The following is an 8556-nucleotide window of genomic DNA, read 5'->3' on the forward strand; positions in this document are numbered from 1 at the left end:
ACATCTTCTCTAGATCAGCCAGGTTTCTGGGCTGTCACTGAGAAACACGGAGTTTGAGCTCCCTCCAAAGATTTTCTATAGGGTTTAGGTCTGGAGACTGGCTAGGCCACTCCAGAACCTTGATATGCTTCTTACGGAGCCACTCCTTGGTTCTCCTGGCTGTGTGCTTCGGGTCATTGTCTTGTTGGAAGACCCAGCCATGACCCATCTCCAATGCTCTAACTGAGGGGAGGAGGTTGTTCCCCAAAATCTCTCACTACATGGCCCCGGTCATCCTCTCCTTAATACAGTGCAGTTGTCCTGTCCCATGTGCAGAAAAACACCCCCAAAGCATGATGCATCCACCCCCATGCTTCACAGTAGGGATGGTGTATTTGGGATGGTATTCATCATTCTTCGTCCTCCAAACACGGTGAGTGGAATTAAGACCAAAAAGTTCTATTTTGGTCTCATGTGACCACATAACTTTCTCCCATGACTCCTCTGGATCATCCAAATGGTCATGGACAAACTTAAGACGGCCTGGACGTGTGCTGATTTAACCAGGGGAACCTTCCGTGCCATGCATGATTTTAAACTATGACGTCTTAGTGTATTACCCACAGTAACCATGGAAACAGTGGTGCCAGCTCTCTTCAGGTCATTGACTAGCTCCTCCCATGTAGTTCTGGGCTGATTCCTCACCTTTCTTAGGATCATCGATACGCTACGAGGTGAGATCTTTCATGAAGCCCCAGTCCGAGGGAGATTGACAGTCATGTTTAGCTTCTTCCATTTTCTAATAATTGCTCCAACAGTTGATCTTTTTTCACCAAGCTGCTTGGCAATTGCCTCGTAGCCCTTTCCAGCCTTGTGGAGGTCTACAATTTTGTTTCTGGTGTCTTTGGACAGCTATTTGGTCTTAGCCATGTTAGTAGTTGGAGTATTACTGATTGTGTGGGGTGGACAGGTGTCTTTATGCAGCTACCAACCTCAAACAGGTGCTTCTAATTTAGAATAATAAGTGGAGTGGAGGTGGACATTATAGAGGAGGACTAACAGGTCTTTGAGGGCCAGAATTGTTGCTGATTGGCAGGTGTTCAAATACTTATTTGCAGCAGTAACACACAAATAAATTATTTAAAAATCATACATTGTGATTTCCAAATTTTTCTTTTAGATTATGTCTGTCACAGTGGACATGCACCTAAGATGAAAATTTCAGACCCCTCCATGATTTCTAAGTGGGAGAACTTGCAAAATCGCAGGGTGTTCAAATACTTATTTTCCTCACTGTACGTATGCAGATTGCAATCGGTTTTTAAATTATTTTATTGATAAAGTTTCCAGCATTAGGGCCAGTATTTGTCCTTCATCTTCCCTTCTACCGGCTCCTTTGTCACTGACCCCTGATAAGTGGTCCTTTTTTTTACCCCAGTTTCAATCAAGGACATCTCAGATTTAATGGGTCATATGACACTCTCATCGAGTCCCCTTGATGTCCTTCCTACGTCGCTTTTTAAAGATATTTTTACCTGTATTAGCCCCAGTATTGTACAAGTGATAAATTCCTCTCTTTGTTCTGGCACTGTCCCACACTATTTTAAAACTGCTATTGTCTGTCCTTTGCTAAAAAAGCCAAACTTGGATTCTTCGTTGCCTGAAAACTACAGACCTATCTCCAAACTTCCCTTTCTATCAAAGATCCTTGAGAAGGTTGTAGCACAACAATTAAACTGCTTCTTGGCGGTAAATGACATCATGGATTCTTTTCAATCTGGTTTTAGCAAATTGCACTCCACAGAAACAGCACTTTTAAAAGTTTCTAGTGACATATTGATGGCAGCTGATTCTGGAAACTACACTGTGTTGGTTTTATTGGACTTGACTTTAGCCTTTGACACAGTGGATCACACTGTTCTTATCAATAGACTAAGAGATCTATTTGGTATTTCTGGCACTGTTTTAAATTGGTTTATTTCTTATTTATCTGAAAGGTCTTACTGTTTTTATGAATAATGTTCACTCTGATGTTGCACAGCTGTCTTGTGAGGTACCCCAAGGTTCTGTTCTGGGTCCAGTCCTCTTTTTATTGTATTTACGCCCTTTAGGTTTTATTTTGAAACGTTACATTAATGTGTCCTACCATCTGTATGCTGATGATATTCAGCTATACTGTTCTTTTCGAGCCTCCCAATTCCATAAATTGACAGAACTCAGAAACTGTCTGTTAGAGATCAAAACATGGCTGAATGACAACTACCTGCAGTTAAATGCAAATAAAACTGAGACTCTTATTATTGCCCCTGATGATAAAATCCCAGTAATCAGGCAGTATCTTACGTTTTTAAATCCTTCGGTAAATAATAATCTCAGAAATTTGGGTGTTGTCTTTGATAGTTCTTTATCTTTGGACAGTCATTGCAAATTGCTAGTTCGAAATTGTTTTTTTCCACTTAAGAAACATTTCTAAACTACAAGGAATTGTATCACAGAAGGAACTTGAGATGATTGTTCATGCTTTTATTTCATCTCGGTTAGATTACTGTAATAGCATTTTAATGGGTCTGAACAAATCTTCCCTAGCTCGCCTTCAATCTGTGCAGAATGCTGCAGCGAGGCTGCTAACTAGAACCCACAGAAGAGCTCGCATAACTCCTGTTCTGGCCTCCCTGCATTGGCTCCCTGTGCATTTCAGGAGTCATTTAAAAATTTTGGTCCTAACTTTTAGGGCACTTCATGGTCAGGCTCCCAAATATTTACTGGACCTTTTGAAGCCTCTATGTCCCATCAGGACTTTGAGATCTTCAAATCAAATGTTGCTGATGTTACCAAGAACTTATTTTAAAACACGTGGAGACAGAGCATTCCAAGTGGTGGCCCCGAGGCTTTGGAACGCTCTCCCTCTGTCACTGCGCTGCTCAGATTCTATTGACTCTTTCAAAAATGATCTTAAGACTTATTTATTCAGACTGGCTTTTATTTAAATTTTGGTTACTTTTACTTTGTGAAGCACTTTGTTGTTTACTTTTACTTTGTGAAGCACTTTGTGATGTCATTGTCTGTGAAAGGTGCTATATAAATAAAGATTACTTACTTACTTACTTAAAGATAGCGATGTATATGTGTATATATATATATATATATATATATATATATATATATGTACATATGTGTACATACACACACACACAATGGGGCAAAAAAGTATTTAGTCAGCCACTGATTGTATACGTTTTTCTATTTTGACAGATGAGAGAGGTTTGTAATTTTCATCATAGGTGCACTTCAACTATGAGAGACAATGAGGGGAAAAAAAAAATCACATTGTAGGATTAAAGAGTTTATTTGTAATTTATGGTGGAAAATAAGTATTTGGTCAGTAATAAAAGTTCAACTCAATACTTTGTAACATGACAGGGGTCAAACGTTTCCTGTAAGTCTTCACCAGTTTTGCACACACTGTAGCTGCTGTTTTGGCCCATTCCTCCTTGCAGATCTCCTCTAGAGCAATGATGTTTGGAGGTTGTTGCTGGGCAACACTGACTTTCAACTCCCTCCACAAATTTTCTATGGAGTTGAGGTCTGGAGACAGGCTAGGCCATTCCAGGACCTTGAAATGCTGTTTACGGAGCCACTCCTTTGTTGCCCGAGTGGTGTTTGGGATCATTGTCATGCTGGAAGCCCCAGCCACGTTCCATCTTCAATGCTCTCACTGATGGAAGGTGGTTTTGGCTTAAAATCTCATGATACTCGGCCCCGTTCATTCTTCCCTTAACCTGGATCAGTCGTCCTGTCCCCTTTGCACAAAAACAGCCCCAAAGTATGATGCTTCCACCCCCATGCTTCACAGTAGGTATGGTGTTCTTGGAATACAACTCAGCATTCTTATTCCTCCAAACACAGCGAGTCGAGTTTTTACCAAAAAGTTCTATTTTGGTTTCATCTGACCACATGATATTCTCCCAGTCCTCTTCTGGATCATCCATATGCTCTCTGGCAAACTTCAGATGGGCCTGGACAAGTACTGGCTTAATCAGGGGGACATGCCTGGCACTGCAGAATTTGAGTCCCTCTTGGCATAGTGCGTTACTGATAGTAGCCTTTGCTACTTTGGTCCCAGATCTCTGCAGGTCATTTGTCAGGTCCCTCTGTGTAGTTCTGAGATTTTTGCGCACTGTTCTCATGATCATTTTGACCCCACGGGATGAGATCTTGCCTGAGGCCCCAAATAGAGGGAGATTATCAATGGTCTTTTATGGCTTCCATTTTTTTTTACCAGCCTGCCTGCCTATTGTAGATTCACTCTTCCCTGTCTGGTGCAGGTCTAGAATTTTCTTTCTGGTGTCCTTTGACAGTTCTTTGGTCTTGGCCATGGTTGAGTTTGGAGTCTGACTGTTTGAAGCTGTAGACAGGTGTCTTATACAGATATCAAGGTCAAACATAAGTGGAGGACAGAAGAGCTTCTTAAAGAAGTTGTTGCAGGTCTGAGAAAGCCAGAAATCTTGCTTGTTTGTTATTAACCCAATACTTATTTTCCACCATAATTTACAAATTCTTTAAAAATCCTACAATGTGATTTCCTGGATTTTTTTCCTCATTTTGTCTCTCACAGTTGAAGTGTACCTATGATGAACATTACAGACCCCTCTCATCTTTCTAAATAGGAGAACTTGCACAATAAGTGGCTGACTAAATACTTTTTTGCCCCACTGTATAGTACATACACTAGTGTATTTGCTCACCCATCCAAATTATCGGAATCAGGTGTTCCAATCACTTCCATGGCCACAGGTGTATAAAATGAAGCAGCTACGCATGCAAACTGTTTTTACAAACATTTCTGGAAGAATGGGTTGCTCTCAGGAACTCAGTGAATTCCAGCATGGAACTGATAGGATGCCACCTATGCAACAAATCCAGTCGTGAAATTTCCTCGCTCCTAAATATTCCACAGTCAACTGTCAGCTGTATTATAAGAAACTGGAAGTGTTTGGGAATGACAGCAACTCAGCCACGTAAACTGACGGAGCGGGGTCAGTGGATGCTGAAGCGCTTAGTGCGAAGAGGTCGCCAAATTTCTGCAGAGTCAATCACTACAGACCTCCAAACTTCATGTGACCTTCAGATTAGCTCAAAAACAGTGCGCAGAGAGCTTCATGGAATGGGTTTCCATGGTCAAGCAGCTGCATCCAAGCCATACATCAGCCATACAGCCATACATACAGCCATACATACAAGTGCAATGCAAAGCATCGGATGAGGTGATGTAAAGCACGCAGCCACTGGACTAGAGCAGTGGAGGCAAGTTCTCTGGAGTGACAAATCGTGCTTCTCCATCTGGTAATCCGATGGATGAGTCTGGGTTTGGCGGATGCCAGGAGAATGGTACTTGTCTGACTGATTGTGCCAAGTGTAAAGTTTGGTGGAGGGGGGGGATTAAAGTGTGGGGTTGTTTTTCAGAACCTGGGCTTGGCCCCTTAGTTCCAGTGAAAGGAACTCTGACTGCTTCAGCATAACGAGACATTTTGGACAATTCCATGCTCCCAACTTTGTGGGAACAGTTTGGAGCTGGCCCCTTTCTCTTCCAACATGACTGTGCAACAGTGCACAAAGCAAGGTCCATAAAGACATGGATGGCAGAGTCTGGTGTGGATGAACTTGACTGGCCGGCACAGAGTCCTGACCTCAACCTGATAGAACACCTTTGGGATGAATTAGAGCAGAGACTGAGAGCCAGGCCTTCTTGTCCAACATCAGTATGTGACCCCACAAATGCGCTTCTGGAAGAATGGTCAAAAATCCTCATAAACACACTCCTAAATCTTGTGGACAGACTTCTCAGAAGAATTGAAGCTGTTCTATATGCAAAGGGTGGACCAACGTCATATTGAACCCTATGGATTAGGAATGGGATGCCACTTAAACCATATGTGAGTCATGGCAGGTGAGAGAATACTTTTGGCAATGTAGTGTATGTGTGCGTTTGTTTTCTTTCTTCCAATAGGAGATACACCTGCACCTTCCCCAGGACCTTTACCATTCTGTGTTTGTTTTTCTCCTTCCTGTCCTCTCAAACCCAGCCGGTCAAAGCAGATAGGCACTTGTCCTGAGCCTGGTTCTGCTAATGGTTTCTTCCTGTTAAAAGGGAGGGTTTCCTTCCCACTGTTGTCTTTGTGCTTGCTCAGAATGGGAGACTGCGACAAAGTGAGGATTCAGTACGTCTCCCTCCTTAGATACTGGTAGATAACTTTTACTAATTGGCTTCAGTTGTGGCCAGTTCCGTTGTGACTTGGCGCTATGTAAATAAACTTAATTGAATGTGTGTGTGTGTAAACTTTTTATACATGGTACAGTAGTCCCTCGCTACTTCACGGTTAAACTTTCGCAGACTCGCTCTTTCGTGGTTTTTCAACGTAAGATTGTGCACGACACATGGTTATCAACTTTAATATTACTCCTGTGATTAGGATGGTACGGGATAAAAAGTTAACGAAAAAAAATACTTTGGACAGTCGCCGCCATTTTGCAGTTTTCTTTCAATAAGCCTACACTGTAACACTGTACTATACTTTATTGTCATAGCTATAATAACAGTTATGGATATCAACATTTTTTTAATGGAGTATCATACACCTACACGTTAATAAATTAGCATATATTGTGCAAAAGAACTTTGCAAGGTTCTGATGATCAATGTAAACATAAATAATAATAAAAAAATCCAAGGGCAGGATAGAAGAAGGGAAAACTGTAAACAGCCAGATGTTGAAGAGGTAGTAGTTCGTTTCTGCAGCAATGCAATACCCAGTTCAGTTATTGTCCTGATGAAATTTAATATGTCAGGATAATGGGTGGTGCCACAGAGAGAGGTTTGTTTAACAGTCTCACAGCCTTTGGGTACAGTCTGTGAGCCATTCTGGTGGTCCTGGCACCTATAGACCAGTACCTTCTGCCTGAGGCTAGCAGATGGAATAGACCAGGGCTATTCAACTGGCAGCCCACGAGTGACTTCAATTCAACCCACTTCATAATTTTTTTTATTTAAATATATATACAGGTCCTTCTAAAAAAATTAGCATATTGTGATAAAGGTCATTATTTTCCATAAAGTAATGATAAAAATGAAACTTTCATATATTTCAGATTCATTGCACACAAACTGAAATATTTCAGGTCTTTAATTGTTTTAATACTGATGATTATGGCATACAGCTCATGAAAACCCAAAATGCCTGTCCCAAAAAATTAGCATATTTCATCCCACCAATGAAAGACAAGTGTTTTTAATACAAAAAACGCCAACCTTCAAATAATCATGTTCAGTTATGCACTCAATACTTGGTCGGGAATCCTTTTGCATGAATGACTGCTTCAATGCGGCGTGGCATGGAGGCAATCAGCCTGTGGCACTGCTGAGGTGTTATGGAGGCCCAGAATGCTTCGATAGCGGCCTTAAGCTCATCCAGAGTGTTGGTCTTGTGTCTCTCAACTTTCTCTTCACAATATCCCACAGGTTCTCTATGGGGTTCAGGTCAGGAGAGTTGGCAGGCCAATTGAGCACAGTAATACCATGGTCAGTAAACCATTTACCAGTGGTTTTGGCACTGTGAGCAGGTGCCAGGTCGTGCTGAAAAATGAAATCTTCATCTCCATAAAGCTTTTCAGCAGATGGAAGCATGAAGTGCTCCAAAATCTCCTGATAGCTAGCTGCATTGACCCTGCGCTTGATAAAACACAGTGGACCAACACCAGCAGCTGACATGGCACCCCAGTGACTGTGGAAACTTGACACTGGACCTCAAGCAATGTGAATTCTTTGTCTCCTCTCTTCCTCCAGACTCTGAGACCTTGATTTCCAAAGGAAATGTAAAATTTATTGTAATCAGAGAACATAACTTTGGACCACTCAGCAGCAGTCCCAGGCGAGATGCTTCTGACGCAGTCTCTCTTGTTCAAAAGTGGCTTGACCTGGGGAATGCGGCACCTGTAGCCCATTTCCTGCACACGCCTGTGCACGGTGGCTCTGGATGTTTCTACTCCAGACTCAGTCCACTGCTTCCGCAGGTCCCCCAAGGTCTGGAATCGGCCCTTCTCCACAATCCTCCTCAGGGTCCGGTCACCTCTTCTCGTTGTGCAGCGTTTTCTGCCACACTTTTCCCTTCCCACAGACTTCCCACTGAGGTGCCTTGATACAGCACTCTGGGAACAGCCTATTGGTTCAGCAATTTCTTTCTGTGTCTTACCCTCTTGCTTGAGGGTGTCAATGATGGCCTTCTGGACAGCAGTCAGGTCGGCAGTCTTACCCATGATTGCGGTTTTGAGTAATGAACAAGGCTGGGAGTTTTTAAAAGCCTCAGGAATCTTTTGCAGGTGTTTAGAGTTACGTCGTTGATTCAGATGGTTAGGTTAATAGCTTGTTTAGAGAACCTTTTCATGATATGCTAATTTTTTGGGACAGGCGTTTTGGGTTTTCATGAGCTGTATGCCATAATCATCAGTATTAAAACAATTAAAGACCTGAAATATTTCAGTTGGTGTGCAATGAATCTGAAATGTATTCAAGTAGGACCTGTA

The sequence above is a fragment of the Nematolebias whitei genome, chromosome 6 (genome assembly GCF_014905685.2).
Source record: "Nematolebias whitei isolate Nwh7 chromosome 6, NemWhi1, whole genome shotgun sequence".
Taxonomy (NCBI): Eukaryota; Metazoa; Chordata; class Actinopteri; order Cyprinodontiformes; family Rivulidae; genus Nematolebias; species Nematolebias whitei.